We start from the raw sequence: 18,260 nt of genomic DNA, 5'->3' as shown, positions 1-18,260 counted from the left end.
GAAATGAACTCAAAGAGATCCACACCAAGACACATAATAAAACCATCAAAAGCCAAAGATAAGAGATCTTGAAAGCAGCATAAGAGAAACTATTCAATACATACAAAGGATCCTCAATAAGATTATTAGCAGGTTTCTCATCAGAAACTTCGGAGGCCAGAAGGCAGTGAGCTCATATACTCAAATTGCTAAAAGGAAAAAAAAAAAGAAAAACAAAAAAAACCCAAACCCTGTTAACTAAGAGTCCTGTATCTGGCAAAATTATCCTTCACAAGTGAGAGAGAAATTAAGATATTGCCAGATAAAAGCAGAGGGAGTTTGTTACTACTAGATATGTCTTGCAAGAAATGCTCAAGGGAGTCCTGTAGGGTGAAATAAAATGACACTAGACAGTAACTTGAGGCCATATGAAGAAACAAAGACCCCAATACAGATAAATACATAGGCAATTATAAAAGCTAATATTATTGTAACAATGGCTTGTAACTCCACTTCGTATTCTAAGTGATTTAAGAGACTAATGCATTAAAACAATTATTATTTTATATTATTTTGGGGCACACAATGTATAAAGGTATAATTCTGTAATATCAAGAGCAAGGTGGGCATGGAGCTGTAAAGAGCAAAGTTCTTGTATAATATTGAACTTGAGCTGGTTGAAGTTAAGCTGGTATAAATTCAAATTAGAGTATGCTAAATGTAACCTCCAAGGTATCCACAAAGAAAATAACTTATAGAATATAAACAAAAGGGAATGAGAAAGGAATTTAAACATTTCAGTACCAAAAAAAAAAAAAATCAGCTGATCACCTGAACACTAAGGAAGACAGTAATGCAAGAAGTGAAGAACGAAGCTATAAAACATATAGAAAACAAGATGATAGAAGTCCCTCCTTACCAGTAATCATGCTTAAGTGTAAATGAATTAAACTCTCCAATCAAAAGATTGTCAAAATGGATGAAAACACATGATCTAACTATATGCTGTTCTCTCCACAAGAGGCTCACTTTAGATCAAAATGCACTAATAGATTGAAAGTGAAGGAATGGAGAAGAGATATTCCATGCAAATAGTAACCAAAAGACAGCAGGTGTTGTTATACTAACATCAGAAAAAATAGACTTTAAATGAAAAAAGTTTACAAGCGACAAAGTAGGACATTATATATTAATAGAAGTTTGACGTACCTTCTTGCTGTAACCGTTACATTTACATTTCTAGTAACAGACAATCAAAATAAATGAAGCAAAACCTGACAGAATTGAAGAGAGAAATAATGGATAGAGCAAGCAGACAGAAGTAAGGAAATAGATACAATAAACCAACTATATATAATGGACATAGCACACTCTACCCACCAACAATAGCCTACACATTCTTCTCATGTGCACAGGGATATTTTCCAGGTTAGACCATACATACATTAGGCCACAAAGATAATTATCATGCAAAGTATTTTCTCTAACCACAGTGGAATAAAGTTAAAAATCAGTAACAGAAGAAAAACTGGAAAATTCACAAATGCTGAAATTTAACAACACACTCTTAAACAACCAATGGATCAAAGAAGATATCACAAGGTAAATTAGAAACTCCTAAGTCTGAATGAAAACCAAAACAACATACCAAAGCTATAATGCAGCAAAAGCAGTCCCAAGGGGGAAATGTATAGCTACAAACACATTAAAAAAACAGATCTCAAATCAAGAAACTAATTTACAACTTAAGAAACTTGAAACAGAACAAATGAAACCCAAAGCTAAAAGAAGGAAGGAATTAAAGATTAGAGAATAGAAAAATAGACAAAAATAATGAGATTAAAACCTGATTCTTTGAAAATATCAACAAAATTGACAAAAACTTTAGTTAGATGGAATGAAAAAAAAAGACTCAAATTACTAAAATGAAAGTGGGGACATTACTATCAATCCTACAGAAATCAAGAGAATAATTATACTATGAACAATTGTATGCCAACAAATAGGATGACCTACATGAAATGGACAAACTCCTACAAACACAAAAACTTACCAAGACTAAATCAGGAAGAAACAGAAAATCTGAATAGATCTATTACTAGTAAGGAGACTGAGTCAGTAATCAAAAATCTTCCAACAAAGAAAAGCTCCAGATTTCATGGCTTCACTGGTGAATTCTACCAAATATTTAGAGAATTTTTCCAAATAATTGAGGAGGAGGGACCACTTCCTAAGTCATTCTATGAGGCCAACAGTACTCTGATACTGAAGTCAGAGACACTGCAAGCAAAAACAAAGAAACAAACTCAAAACAAAAAACCACCAGACCAATTTCCCTTATGAACATTTATGGGAAAATCCTTAACAAAATAGTAGAAAACTGAATTCACCAGCATATTAAAAGGATACACCCTAGGTGGGATTTATTCCTGAAATGCAAGGATGGTTCAACATAAAATTGATCAACTGAAATACACTGCGTTAACACAACAATATGGAAAACACAAACACAGTCATCAATCGCTCATGAAGAAGCATTTGACAAAATTCAACGCCTTTTCATAAAAAAAAAAAAAACTAGGAAAAGAAGAAAAGTACCTCAACATAATAAAATCCATATGTGTGGAAAAACCCACAGCAAACATTACGCTCAATGGTGAAATACTGAAAGCTTTTCCTTCAAGATCAGGAACAAGACAAGGTTGCCCACTTTTTCCAATTGTAATCAACACAGTAGTGGAAGTTCTAGTCAGAAAAAGAAATGCAGGGGGCTTCCCTGGTGGTGCAGTGGTTGAGAGTCTGCCTGCCAATGCAGGGGACATGGGTTCGTGCCCTGGTCCAGGAGGATCCCACATGTCGTGGAGCGGCTGGGCCTGTGAGCCATGGCGGCTGAGCCTGCGCATCTGGAGCCTGTGCTCTGCAACGGGAGAGGCCACAACAGTGAGAGGCCCACGAACCACAAAAAAAAAAAAAAAAAGAAACACAGCGTCAAAATTGGAAAAGAAGAAGTAAAATTATCTCTGCAGATGATATAATCTTCCATGTAGAAAACCCTAAGTGCTCTGCAACCCAAAACCAAAATGGTCAGAGCTAATAAATGAATTCAGCTAGGTAGGAGGTGAAAAGTTAACACACAAAAACCAGTTGCATTTTTATATACTAACAATAAACAATCTGAAAAGGAAATTATGAAAATTCTATTTACATTAGAATCAAAAATAAAATACCTAGGAATTAACTTAACCAAGGAGGTGAAAGACTTGTACAGTGAAAACTACAAACATTGCTGAAAGAAATTAAAGGAGACATAAATAAATAGAAACATCCTATGTTCATGGATTGGAATACTTCATATATTCAAGATGTCAATACCACCAAATGTTATCTACAGATTCACTGCAATCTCTATCTTCAAAAAAAAATATCATTGGGATTCTGATGTCGAAAATCCAATTCTAAAATTCATATGAAATCTCAAGGGATCCCCATATAGCCAAAATAATCTTGAAAAAGGAGAACAAAGCTGGGGGACTCACACTTCCTGATTTCAAGACTTTTACTACAAAGCTACAATAATCAAAACAGTGTTGTACTAGCATAAAGACATATATATATATATATATATACACAAATTAAATGAGAGCCTAGAATAAACCTTCATATATATGGTCAAGCGATTTTTGACAAGGGTGCCAAGACCATTCAATGGGGGAACAAAAGTCTTTTAAAAAAATGTTGCCAGGAAAACTGGATATCCACATGTAAAAGAATGAAGCTGGACCCTTACCTAATAGCAAGTGCAACAATTAACTCAAAATGGATCAGGGCCTAAATATAAGACCTAAAACTCTACTCTGAAGCTTCTCTATGATTTAACACACCAGTTTTTGATCATCAAGAGCACAGAACTTCTCCTGCCTGTTTGTGTCTCCAATGGTTAGTTTAGTCCCAGATATATTTACACACATTAGTATTCTACATCTACTCAAATCAGCTTTGACTTAACCCATTTATATTTTTAAAAAAACAGAAGAGCAAAACTAAAACAGACTTTATTTCTTTCTGAAATCTGTTGTGTAGCCCTTTTTTTGAATTTAAACATCACAAGTTTGATATAATTGTCAAGGGAACTTCCCCCCCATCTATGGATAATCTTAATTATATTTTCAGCAGGTTCAAATACATCGCTACATTCTCAGAAGGTTTTTCTGCTTGCAATCAGCTACCTTGATGTTCTAATGCTGTTTTAGCCATCTCTTGGCCTCTCAGCTAAGAATGCCTGTCTCAGTTCTGCCTAGAAATCTACTACCATACAATGGAGTATTATTCAGCCTTAAAAAAAGAACGAAATTCTGACATATGCTACAACATGGATTAATCTTGATAACATTACACTAAGTGAAATATGCCAGCCACGAAAAGATGAATACCATATGATTCCACTATATGAGATATTTAGACTAGTCCAAATCATAGAGACAGAAAGTAGAAGGTTGGTTGCCAGGGCAGAGGGGAGGGGGCAATGGCGAGTTATTGTTTAATAGGTACAGAATTTCTGTTTTACAAGATGAAAAGAGTTATGGAGATGGATGGTGTTGATGAAACATTATGTATGTATTTAATGCCACTGAACGGTATACTTAAAAATGGTTAAGACAGTAAATTTCATCACTATAAAAAATTGGAAAAAAAAAAACAAAAATTGATTATCTCACAGTTCTGGAGGTCAGAAGTCCAAAATGGGCCGGCAGCGCTGCATTCCTTCTGGAGGCTCTAGAGGAGAGTCCATTTCTTTGCCTTTTCCAGCTCCTGGAGGCTGTCCATGTTCTTTGGCTTATGGTCACTACAAGCAAATAAACAAGAAAACTCAAAACAAAAAACTACCACACCAATTTCCTTTATGAACATTGATGGGAAAATCCTCAACAAAATTCTAGAAAACTGAATTCAGCAGCATATTAAAAGGATTATACACCCTGACCAAGTGGGATTTATTCATGAAATACAAGGATAGTTCAACATTAAATTGATCAATGTAGTATACCACATTAACAGAGTGAAGGGGAAAGAAAATATGATCATCTAAATTGCTGCTAAAGAATTTGACAAAATTCAACACCTTTTCATGGTAAGAAAAACACTCAAACTAGGAAAAGAAGGAAAGTACTTCAACATAATAAAAGTCGTATGTGTGGAGAAACCCACAACAAACATCATGCTCAATGGTGAAATACTGAAGGTTTTTCCTCTAAGAGCACGAACAAGACAAGGATGCCCACTTTCGCCACTTCTAATCAACATAGTACTGGAAGTTCTAGCCAGAAGTATCAGGCAAGAAAAAGAAATACAGGGCATCAAAAATGGAAAGGAAAAATGATCTCTGCAGATGATATGCTCTTCTATGTAGAAAACCCTAAAGACTCCACAACACAAAACCAAAACTATTAGAGCTAATAAATGAATTCAGCAACATAGCAGGATACAAAGTCAACACACAAAAACCAGTTGCATTTCTATACACTAACAATGAACAATCTGATAAGGAAATTACAAAAATTCCATTTATAATAGCATCAAAAATAAAGTACCTAGGAATTAACTTAACCAAGGAGGTGAAAGACTTGTACAATGAAAACTACAAACATTGCTGAAAGAAATTAGAGACATAAATAAATGGAAACACATCTGATGTTCATGGACTGGAATACTTAATATTGTTAAGATGTCAATACTACCCAATGTTATCTACAGATTCGATGCAATCTCTACCTTCAAAAAACATCATTGGGATTTTAAAATAGAAAATCTCATTTTAAAATTCATATGAGATCTCAAGGGCTCCCCATATAGCCAAAACAATTTTGAAAAAGGAGAACAAAGCTGGGGTACTCACACTTCCTGATTTCAAAACTTACTACAAATCTATGGTATTAGAAACAGTGTGGTACTGGCATAAAGACAGAAAGATAGACTGATTAAATAAAATAGAGAGCCTAGAAATAAACCTTCATATATATGGTCAGGTGATTTTTGACAAGGGTGCCAAGACCATTCAATGGGGGAACAGCAATCTTTTAAAAAATAGTGCTGGGAAAACTGGATATCCACACACAAAAGAATGAAGCTGGACCCTTACCTAGTGCCAAGTATAAAAATTAACTCAAAATGGATCAGGACCTAAATGTAAGACCGAAAACTATACAACCCATAGAAGAAAACAGGAAAAAAGCTTCATGACACTGAATTTGGCAATGATTTCTTGAACGTGACACCAAAGGTATAGGCAACAAAACAGAAAAGATAGAGTGGACTTCATGAATATTAAAAATTTCGTGCATCAAAAGATAATATCAACAGGGTAAAAAGGTAACCTGCAGAATGGAAGAAAATATTTGCTAATCATGTATATAAGGGTTTAAAGTAAAAAGCAAAAATAAACAAATGGGACCTAATTCAACTTAAAAGCTCTTGCACAGCAAAGGAAACCATCAACAAAACAAGACAACCTGGGGCTTCCCTGGTGGCACAGTGGTTGAGAGTCCGCCTGCCGATGCAGGGGACACGGGTTTGTGCCCCCGTCTGGGAAGATCCCACATGACGTGGAGCGGCTCGGTCCGTGAGCCATGGCCACTGAGCCTGCGCGTCTGGAGCCTGTGCTCCGCAATGGGAGAGGCCACAACAGTGAGAGGCCCGCGTACCACAAAAAAAAAAAAAACAAAAAAACCCCCCACAGGACAACCTACTGATTGGGAGAAAATATTTGCAAATTATATGACTGATAAAGGATTAATATCCATCATATATATAAACAGCTCATACAACTCAACATTGATAAAACAAACAACCCAATTAAAAAATGCACAGAAGAACTGAGTAGACATTTTTCCAAAGACGGAATGCATATGACCAACAGGCCCATGAAAAGATGCTCAACATCACTAATCAGGGAAATGCAAATCAAAACCACAATGAGTTATCACCTCACACCTGTCAGGATGGCTATCATTAAAAAGAACATGAACTATAAACGTTGGCAAGGATGTGGAGAAAAGGGAACCCCTGTACACTGTTGGGGGGAATGTAAATTGGTGCAGCCACTATGGAAGACAGTATGGCTGTTTCTCACAAAACTAAAAATAGAACTACCATATGACCCAGCAATTCCACTCCCGGGTATATATATATATATAAAACAAAAACCAAAAACACTAATTCAGAAAGATACATGCACCCCAATGTTCACAGTAGCATTATTTACAATTGCCAAGATATGGAAGCAACCGAAGTGTTCATCAACAGATGAATGGATAAAGATGTGATACACACACACACATACACACACACACACACTGGAATACTACTCAACCATAAAAAAGAACGAAATTTTGCCATTTGCAGCAACATGGATGGAGTTGGAGGGCATTATAAGTGAAATAAGTTAGAGAAAGAAAAACACTGTATGATATCACTTATATGTGGAATCTTAAAAAATACAACAAATCAGTGGTTTACCAACGGGGAGAGAGAAGAAGGAAGTGGCAATACAGGGGTGGGCGAGTGGGAGGTACAAACTATTGGGTGTAAGATAGGCTACAGGGATGTATTGTACAACACAGGGAATATAGCCAATATTTTGTAATAACAATAAATCTAGTACAACTTTTAAAATTGTATAAAAATTTTAAAAATTAAAAAAAAAAATGGGCAAAGGACTTGAATAGATATTTCTCCAAAGAGGATATACACATGGCCAATAAGCACATGAAAAGATGCTCGGTATCACTAATCATTCTAATCAAAACTACAATGATATATCACCTCACACACATTAGAATGGCTACTACTAAAAACAAACAAACATACAACAAACAAACCCCAGAAAACAAGTGTTGGTGAGGATGTGGAGAAATTGGAACCTTTGAGCACTGCTGATGTGAATATTAAAAACTGGTACAGGGACTTCCCTGGTGGCGCAGTGGTTAAGAATCCGCCTGCCAGTGCAGGGGACAAAGGTTCAAGCCCTGGTCTGGGAAGATCCCACATGCCGTGGAGAAACTAAGCCCGTGCACCACAACTACTGAGCCTGCGCTCTAGAGCCCACGATCCACAACTGCTGAACCAGTGTGCCACAACTACTGAAGCCCACATGCCTGGTACCCGTGCTCTAGAACAACAGAAGCCACCGCAATGAGAAGCCCATGCGCTGCAAGGAAGAATAGCCCCTGCTCACCGCAACTAGAGAAAGCTTGAGTGCAGCAATGAAGACCCAACGCAGTCAAAAATAAAATAAATTAAAAAAAAAAAAAACTGATACAGCTGCTGTTGAAAACAGTATGAAGGTTCCTCAAAAAATGTAAGATAGAATTACCATATGATCCAGGAATTCCACTTCTGGATGCATACCCAAAAGAGCTGAGAGCAGGATCTTAAAGAGGTATTAGTACTCCAACGCTTATAGCAGCATTGTTGACAATGGCTAAAACGTACAAGTAACCCAAGTGGTCATTGATAGATGAATGGGTAAACAAAATTTTCTGGTTTAAAATAGTTAGCTTTTTTGTTTTTTGGATTTTTTTACAACACAGCAAAAAAGAATCTACAACTATCAAAATCTGCAAAACACCTGTAGAAAGGAGCTACCTTTTTTGAACTGTTTAATTAAAGCTTCTCTAGGATTACACACCCATTTTTGATCATTAAGAGCATGGAACTTCTCACACCTGTTTGTGTCTCCACGGGCTTTAGACACTTTAGTATTCTACATCTAATCAAATCAGCTTTCATTTAGCCCATTTATATTTTTAAAAAATAGAAAAGTGAAACAAAAACAGATTTAATTTCCTTCTGAAATCTGTTATGTAAACGTTTTGTTGAATTTAAACATCACAAGTTTGATAAAGTTGTCAATGAGGTCTCTCACCCACCCCACAGCCTGTGGAAAATCTTAATTACAGCAGATTCAAATACATCGCTACATTTCAGCTGTTTTTTCTGCTTGGAATCAGCTACCTTGATGTTCTCATACTGTTTTAACCACCTCTTGGCGTCTCAGCTAAGAATGCCTGTCTCAGTTCAGCCTAGAAATCCACCACCATAAAATGGAGTATTATTCATCCTTTAAAAAGAAGGAAATTCTGACATATGCTACAATATGGATGAATCTTAAGAACATTATACTAAGTGAAATATGCCAGCCACAAAAAGACGAATACCATATGATTCCACTATATGAGACATTTAGAGTGGCCCAAATCAGAGACAGAAAGTAGAAGGTTGGTTGCCGGGGCAGAGGGGAGGGGGCAATGGCGAGTTATTGTTTAATTGTTTACGAGATGAAAAGAGTTATGGAGATGGATGGTGTTGATGAAACATTATGCATGTATTTAATGCCACTGAACGGTATACTTAAAAATGGTTAAGACAGTAAATTTTATCACTATAAAATTTTTATCACTATAAAAAAAATTGGAAAAAAAAACAAAAATTGATTATCTCACAGTTCTGGAGGTCAGAAGTCCAAAATGGGCCGGCAGGGCTGCATTCCTTCTGGAGGCTCTAGAGGAGAGTCCATTTCTTTGCCTTTTCCAGCTCCTGGAGGCTGTCCGCGTTCTTTGGCTTATGACGCCTTCCAGCAATGGCGTCACCCCAACCTCTGCTCTGTCAGCACAGCGTCTGCTTTCCTCCGGATTCCTCCGCGCAACTCCTCCACCAACCCTGAACCTCCTGCCTCCTTCTTATAAAGTGCCTTATATTGGACACACCTGATAATCCAGAAGGCTTTCTCTGTCTCGAGAGCCTCAGCTCAATCACACCTGCAAGTCCTTTTGCCATGGAAGGAAACAAATTCACAGGCTCTGAGGACTAGGACGCCGGCGTCTTTGGGAAGCCATTACTCTGTTTACTGCAGTTGCCTAGAGAAATACGTGAGTGTGGGAGGGGGTAGGCGCAAGGGCTTCAATACTGAAAGCAGGGGTAAGCCCACGTCTGACAATAGGGTTGTGGTTGAACAATCGTGCAGACGTTCTATAGAATACTACGCAGCCATAGAAGGAATGAGCTGGATGACATGGAAGGCCGTCCGTGGTGCATTTTTAAATGAGGACAAATTTCAGAAATTCTTAATTCATTTGTTCAACAGATATTTTCAGTGTCTATCATGTTCCTGAAGCTGGAAGTACAGAAGTGAATTAAACAAGAGTTTATACTCTCTTTCTGTATAAAAACTGTATGCAGAAATAGGTGTGTACAGGGAAAAAAGGGTCTAAGCTGGAAAATAAATACTGATATGTTAACAGCCGGTATCTCGGGAGAGGAAGAGCAGGAAGTAAAAGCGGTGAAGGTTTGCCCTTCTTCTTTGGTTGTTTTTATATAGTTTTACCTTTTCAATGAGCATTTAAACTTGCTTGAAGTTGGCTAAAAATTTAAACTGAGGTACCGTTATTAGGAGAAGTTATCTATTATGTCTAACCCCATCTCATAATGACAAAACTGTACCACCTGCAAAACAGAAAGAAGGGAGGGAAGGGAGAGAGTGGAGACAAAGAAACATCCAGCTGATTGGTGTTAACTTGGAGCAGGCAAGGCTTGCGGGGCACTTAGCCAACAAGTGGAGCAAAGTGTCCCTCCCTCCCCGGCGGGAACTGGCAGCTCCTCCGGGTAGGATTCTTTATAAGCTCTCCTGTGGCACCGGCCCTGTGCCTAGTGTACGCAGTAGGTGATCAATGACATATTGTCGACCAGCCGAGTCACCGATGTAAAGGTGTAGATGACACCCAAACAGGAGGGGCAAGCGTCCTGTCAGGGCTCAGCTTCCGCCCCATACGGCAACACCCACACCCACCAGCCTCACTTCCATACCCATTCGTCTCCCCTCATTTCTAACCATTTCAGCTCAAAGTCTGGTCCTTCCCAAGCCCCCAGAACTTCCTGGTTTATTTGAAGCAGAGGTTCTGCAGTTGGAGGAAGTGGGTAGAAATTCCAGGTAACTTATCTCCGCCATGGTGTCCCCAAGATGAACTTGTGGTTTGCTACTTCTTTGCCCTGAACTGCAACCTCTGAGCTGGCCTTTCTGCCTCCTGCATGTGTCTCTGGGGCTGATGCTTCGTGGCTGCGGGGTGCAGGGAAGACAGGAGGGGGTGAGGCGTGGGGCCCAGGGACCCTCAACCCTGGGCAATGTCATCTCAGACTTGTAGACCTAAGTTCCCTTGATAAACATCATCTGAGAATCACACACCTGGCAAACAGGCTGTTCCGGGAACACGGCCCAGGAACAAACAAAACAAGCTTGTGTCTTTTCATTTTGTTCTTGGTTCTTACTGTTCTAGGAAAAAAAAAAAAAGACTGGACTTGAGTAGGCGAGACATTCACATGCTTTACTCAGAAAACAAGGAACCTCTGATTTTCTTGGAGAAACGTTGAGAGCTGTCTTTTCCTTTTAGTGCCCTTAAGCATAGACTGAAACAAGGAAGACATAATTTCAGTTCATTCCAATTGTCCCCTTGAACACCTACTTCATCCTTCCTAGACTGATCGTTGGACAGAATTAAAACTGCTCCCAAAGTGTAGTTTGATTCAGCCTACGGGCCCTCCGTGAAGTGTCCCTGCCGCCTTCCGGCTCTGTCCTCCTCTCCTCCTGGATTCCCCTCAGGCACACCCTGCACGTCCCTGCCCCCAAGCCCTCATACCTGTCCCCTCGGCCTGGAACACAGTCCTCCCATTTCCCTGCCTCCTTCAGGTCCCTTCAGAACCTCAACCGCCACCCCATCCCAGCCCTCCCACCCCAGCCCTGCTTCATTTCTCTCCACAGCACTTGTCACCTTCTAATAGGTCACGTTGTTATTTTGTTCACCGTCTACCCCGTTTCTGATGTAAACTCCACCAAGGCATGGATTTTCATCCATCTGTTCACCGCTGGAAACTCAGTCCTAGATAATGATTGAATCTGAATCTTTATAGAGGAGTTTTGCATTATGTATCCAAAATCTTATAAATACGCTAATGCTTCCACGCAGCTATTCGACATCTAGGAATTTATCCCCGGGAAGTCATCACAGAAGTGTGCAAAGATAGAGTTAGAAATGTTATAAAAGCTAAACACTGGAAATAATAAGAGCTGACATTTAATTAGCACTTACCATGTGCCAGACCATGTTTTAAACATTTTACGCACATGAACGCTTTAAACTCCCGACCACCCTATAACCCACCTATTATTGTCTGGATTTTACAAGTGAGGGAACGGGCAGAGGGACTGAAGAGCACGCAGTCGAGCCAGGATTTGATGGGGTGTGTCTGCCTCGAGTCCATATTCTTAACACCCTATGGGTTACATGAGCTGTGCCTCAGCCACCCTGAGGCATTCGATGCAACCATTTAAAATGATGCTGTAGACAATGAATTTTTTCTGGTGGGGGGACAAGGGACATGAACCCCTGAAATTATATGTAAATTGTGTGATCATACACATTGCTGGGAAGGAGGCAGCTTTATCAGATTCTCAGAGACATCCAAGAACCAGCGTTGTAGAATAATTCTTCTACATACGTAGTTCAGGTGAACGTATCCTGCACATGGGTTATCAACTGTTTAGCACAGTCTTTAAAAAATTTCTTTTTAGTTTCCTTCCTTCCACACAAGCTTTCCTCGTCTTGTCCCTAAACCACATTAACAAGTAGAAAGTCACCAGAGAAGACGCTTTAATGACTTGAAAAGATCTTTGTGAGATACAGTAAAAAGCTCAAATAACTAAATTATATGTTAATAGCTATTATTCCTGGGTGATGGAATTATGAGTGTGTTAAAATTTCTTTTCTGGTCTTATTTGTATTCTGTACACGTTTTGCAAGAACATGAATTACTTTTTGTAACCAAAGAAATTTTTTTTTTTTAAGAAAATGGCACATTTGGGGAAGGTAATTTGGAAGAAGCTATGAAAATTTGAAGCGTACCTGCCCTTTGATCCAGCAATTCCATTTCCAGGAATCTGCTGGACAGAAATTCTTGCCTGTGAGCCCGAATATAAGTCCAGCGACATTCATGAAAGCGTTGTGAAAATTAGTGAACAGCCCACCTCAGAGAAGGTGAGTAAATAAAATAAACAAAATAAAATATTCAATAAGATATAATACCACCATATTAGAAAAACTGTGCAGCTGTTAAAAAAAAGAAAACACGGTAGCTAGATCTCTGACTCTCCCACAAGATGTATTATTTGGTAAAAACAGATGTATAATAAGGTCCAACATACATAAAGGACGAGCGTAAGAGTGTAAAGGCCTTGAAAGGGGTCTGGAAGGAAGCCGCCTGTTTGTTGATGATGGGTACTTGCAGGGAGGCGCTGGGAGCTGGGCAGGGGAGGTAATGGTGAAGGGGACTTCATGTTCTGTTCTGGATTGTCTGAATCTTTTACATATTATTTATGTAACCAAATACAACACACACAGTTAAACTATGAAAGTTCTAAGATTAAAAAAGCCTCCAAACTCCGAAGTGCTTTCCCCCCACCATGCGGCTGCTCAGGGGCTCCACGTCCAAGATGCCAGGAAGTCTCAGGAAGGACCACGATCCTGGTTACTGTCAGGATTGGAAACAGGCTCAGTCACCGGGCAGGGGCAGGTGGTTATGTAAACGGGAGCGCAGACCTACTGCACATTCTTATGCCCTAAGCATGAGCAGCGATCGTGAGGATCTTGGAGCAGCTTGGAAATTAAGTGACAAAAGCCCAGTGGGAAACTACACACAGCGCGCCCAGGGTAAAGGCGGAGGGGCCACATTGTTGGCCAGGTGGGCTTATATCATCTTGGCCAAACCTGTTTCTCCCTGGGGCTTTCTCATCACGGCTCCGAGGCCACAAACCTGCACGTCGTCTGGACCTGCACTTCTCTCCCTCCCCCACATTCTGTCGTCACCGCGTCCTCTGCTCCCTTCACTTCTTTCATCCCCTCGCTGGTCCAGGCAGCTCCGTCTGTCCCTGCATGATCGCAGCAGCCTCCCAAGAGGTCTCCCTGTTCCCAAAGGCCATCCCTCCCGGACCTGTCTGTTCCTGGTCTGTTCCTGCACAGCAGCCAGAATGGTCTCCAAGCTTTTAAAAAGATAACTGGGCTCAGTTGCTTCTCTGTTTCCTCGTTGCTTTTATAATACCTTTGTCCTGATCTCCAAGCGCCTGTAGGATCTGGCCCTCACCAGCAGCTACAAACACTTCTTGCTTCCTTCCCTTCCACTGTGTTCCAGCCGCCCTGGCCTTTCTGTGCTGTTTCCTGCCCGGGGCCTCTGCTCTCGCTGCCTCTGTGAGCCTGGCTACTCCTTACACTCCCAGCCCTCTCGCAGTTTCTCCATCACATTAGTCTGCGTACCTGCTTCCTGGGCCTATGCTTGTCTGAAATCGTCACTTCTTGATTCCCAATCTCTCCCACTGGCCAGCATATATACCCAAGAGTGGGATTGCTGTATCATATGGTAGCTCTATTTTTAGTTTTTTAAGGACCCTCCATACTGTTTTCATAGTAGCTACATCAATTTACATTCCCACCAATGGTGTAGGAGGGTTTCTTTTCTCCACACCATCTCCAGTATTTATTATTTGTAGACATTTTGATGATAGTCATTCTGATGGGTGTGAAGTGATACCTTGTTGTAGTTTTGATTTCCATTTCTCTAATAATTAACAATGTTGAGTACCTTTTCATGTGCCTGTTGGCCATTTGTATGTCTTTGGGAAAATGTCTACTTAGGTCTTCTGTGCATTTTTTGATTGGGTTGTTTGGTTTTTGTTTTGGAGTTATATGAGCTGTTTATATATTTTGGATATTAAACCCTTGGTCGCATCATTTTCAAATATTGTCTCCCATTCAGTAGGTTGTCTTTTCATTTTGTTTATGGCCTCCTTTGCTCTGCAAAAGCACTTAAGTTTGATTAGGTCCCTTGAGCTGCTCTTGCATATTCTTATATGCACTCGTTTGGGTTCCCAAGAAATAGACAACAAGACAGGATTAGACCAGAAAAAGATTTATTGGGGGAGGGAGTAGGAGAAGGTAGAATCTTCACAATAAAATGCAGATCTGACTCCTGTGAAATGAGAGACAGAAGGAAGGTTAATTATGTCAGGAAAAATCTCAGACTGCAGCAACGTTCAAAGAAAGTTTCAGCCAGGTCACAGGGGAGCCCGCAAGCTAAAATCAGTCAATGAAGGAGCTCATCTCACCAGATAACTCCTTAATAATCCCACCATACTCGATATATCATTGGCTTAGAGCAGCCCACATGAAGTGGTGCAGACTTGGTGGAGACTACAGAAGGGTAAAGGCTGGAATCTTCATATCCACAGCAGGATATGTGAGCAGCACATTTTCATGACTGTCATATTATACATAGATCTTCATTTTCTCTGTTTTTTGTTCTTTTATGTCCAGATCCCTAATGTTATTTTTTTAATTATTATACAAAACATGTAGCCATTTTTTAAGGTCCTTCATGAATCTTTCCAAATGGTAGAACATCCAGGGGGCAAAATTGGATGTATTCATAAATATGTGGATTAAATGCATCTTTTTATATACTTCTCATTATCAGATAATATCATTATTACTAGTTTCAATCTTTATGAGTTTGAGGATCATAAAGTGATATTCAGATTTGATTGCAAAGCTATGTTTTCTGACCACTTTTGGCATTGCTTGGGGGAAACAGTGGAAACAGAAACTCCATCCTTAGGGTGGTAGCCTGGGCCCAGGTTTTCCATTCCTTTATGATATAGTGCTTGTCTTTCCCTTTTGCCTGACGAGGCTTAATGCCAGCTTTGCTCTTCAACTCCGCTGACCCCTGCTCTTCCCATTCATTTGTTCATCTGTTTTATCCTGTGCTGAGGCAGTGGTAGGTGAGCATATGGAGGATCTTGCCTTTGGAGGATTGGAAACAGCAGCAACAGCAGGCCTGCTGGTGGGGAATCAGCATCTTGTTTGTTAAAGTAGACCCTCTCTGCACCGAATCAGCCCCAGGCAGAGGGGCCCCACCGGCTGAGAATGTCAGAAAACATGGGGTGTCTCAGACCTTCGTGGAGATTGACATTTTACGAAGAAAAGCAGCCTTTGCCTCGGGGATGTCACTGCAGAGGTGGATGGTTCTTAGTAATTAATTGACTGCTTCACTGAAAGCATCAGGCTGCATCAGGAAGAGTGAATTAGGAAACAAATTTATGTGAGTATAGAGGAAAGTGGAATTATTCTCAGCAAAAATGCTACCACACTGCTAGATCTTCTCCAGAGGAATGAGCCCTTGCTTATACAAGGAAAATCAAAGTCCCTTCCACGCCTCTGTCACTAGCTTTAGAGGTAACCTTGGGCAAAGCCGGGTCTTTGTTTCTTTCAGTGTAAAATCAAGCAGTTGAAAATGAGATCCCTAAGAATCCTCCCAGATTTAGTATTCTGTGGGCCTTGTCAACATCTCCCATCTCTTTCCACCTGATGCCTCTTTTCTGATTCACCTGAATGTAGGGTCATTTGAATGATTTCTCCCGTATCTCTTCACCTGGTATAGTTTTCATAGGTGTATTAATCTGCTCAAGGTGCCATAACAAAACATCAGAGGTTGGGTGGCTTAAATAACAGACATTTATTTCTCAGAGTTCTGGAGGCTGGGAAGTCCAAGATGCCGGCAATGTAGGTGTCAGTCTGCCACCTCCTCTGGGCTTGCGAGTGGCCACCTACTCGTGGTGCCGTCACACTGTGGAACAAGAGGAGGGTCTGGTTTCTTTTCCTCTTACAGAGACACTAATCCTGCCAGATTAGGGCCTCCCTCCTATGATCCTTTATAACAGGGGTCCCCAACCCCCAGGCCGCGGACTGGTAGGGTCTGCGGTCTGGCCTGTTAAGAACCCCGGCACACAGCAGGAGGTGAGAGGCAGGTGAGCGAGCAAAGCTTCATCAGCCGCTCCCCATCACCCGCATTACCGCCTGAACCGTCCCCCACCCCCACCCCCCACCTTCCATAGAAAACTTGCCGTCCACAAAACCGGTCCCCGGTGCCAAAAAGTGTGGAAACTGCTGCTTTGTAACATTAATTATCCCCTAAAGACCTTATGCCAAAGTACAGTCCTATGAGGGACTAGGACTTCAACACTTGAATTTAGCAGGGGACACATATAGCAAGTATGTGATAATTAAGGAGCTGTCGGAAGCAACATTTAAGGTACGTGTGTTCCACTCACCCCTCAAACACCATACTTTTTCATGCTGCTTACCTTCAACATAGTCCATTTCTCTGTCTAAACACTTTCTCCAAAGCTTTTCTTTTCCCTAACTTGTAAATTCCTACTTATCTCTTAAGAGTCAAACAAAACTCCTCTCTGAAAATTTTCTTTAAATTCATCTCCATTTAGTGTCTCTCATATTCTTCCTCTGTTTCCTATATTCCTTTGTATACATTTTACAATAACACTTATTCCATTTTCTTGGGGATAATGCCATCTCCTTACTTTCTCTTCTCTTAATGATTTATTTAAATGTAATGACTGTGACAGTTGAAATAATGCTTCACTCAACTTTCTCTGAAATAGAGGAAGTTTGATTTTTGTTGATTTGGTATGAATAAGCCTGAATTTCAGGGCAAGAGTCATTGTCAACCAGTTAATGTAAATGAATTAAGCTTTTTTTTGTATATGCAAATCATCACCCCCCCAAAACAATTCTGACTAATGCCTGCATTTCTATAGCTGGGTTTTCAGTTGTAGCTGTTAATAGTAATCTGGAAAAAATAGGGTAGTAGAGGCTTTAGATTGTTTTGCTAGGGTTTATTGCCTATCAAACAATTTAGGTTTAGTGTTATTAGTTGGGTTTTCTGAGAGAATTATTTTTACCTATCACTTTTCTTTAGTAATTAAGAATATACTGAGATTAAAACTTTTTTTTGAGTCAGTATTCATAAAATTTTTTTCTTAATTTTAGAAAAAAATGCTTTTTGAAAATGATTAGTGAAAAGTTGTGTTCAGAAATCTTCTGTGAGTTACAAAGATCCCCCATGCATTTAGGGTCCTTTTTTATTTGTAATGCTCAGTTCACTCTTGATCTCTTTCAGCCTTCATAAATTTAGCAGGGGATTTTCTATTTTTTTAGTCTTCTTAAAGAATGGGTTTTAAGTTTAGTTGATCATCTCCTTTGTTTTTTATTTATGTATCTTTATCTTGACCTTCTTTTCTACATTGTCTGGATTCACTCTGTGGTTCTTTATTTTTTTAATAGAATTTTGAGTCTGTGGTGTATGTCTGCTCTTGCTTTTGCCCCCTCGTCCAT

At 39.8% G+C, this 18,260-nt stretch overlaps 2 long non-coding RNA genes across 2 annotated transcripts in view; one reads left to right on the top strand and one right to left on the bottom strand.

The window, feature by feature from the left end:
* LOC141277188 (uncharacterized) overlaps positions 1-9,594 on the bottom strand; it is a 74,675-nt gene extending 65,081 nt beyond the window's left edge. Inside the window, exons 1-2 of the long non-coding RNA XR_012328156.1 lie at positions 9,477-9,594; positions 4,695-4,822 (exon numbers count right to left, since the gene is read on the bottom strand). This is a non-coding gene — a long non-coding RNA (uncharacterized lncRNA). The remainder of the gene's footprint in view (positions 1-4,694; positions 4,823-9,476) is intronic.
* Positions 9,595-10,899: 1,305 nt separating this feature from the next.
* LOC141277130 (uncharacterized) overlaps positions 10,900-18,260 on the top strand; it is a 105,793-nt gene continuing 98,432 nt past the window's right edge. The window contains exons 1-2 of the long non-coding RNA XR_012327904.1: positions 10,900-10,960; positions 12,870-13,058. This is a non-coding gene — a long non-coding RNA (uncharacterized lncRNA). The remainder of the gene's footprint in view (positions 10,961-12,869; positions 13,059-18,260) is intronic.

Source organism: Tursiops truncatus, chromosome 19, assembly GCF_011762595.2.
Source record: "Tursiops truncatus isolate mTurTru1 chromosome 19, mTurTru1.mat.Y, whole genome shotgun sequence".
Lineage (NCBI taxonomy): Eukaryota > Metazoa > Chordata > Mammalia > Artiodactyla > Delphinidae > Tursiops > Tursiops truncatus.
The sequence above is the reverse complement of the archived record's forward strand: the minus strand, read 5'-3'. Positions and strand labels throughout refer to the sequence as shown.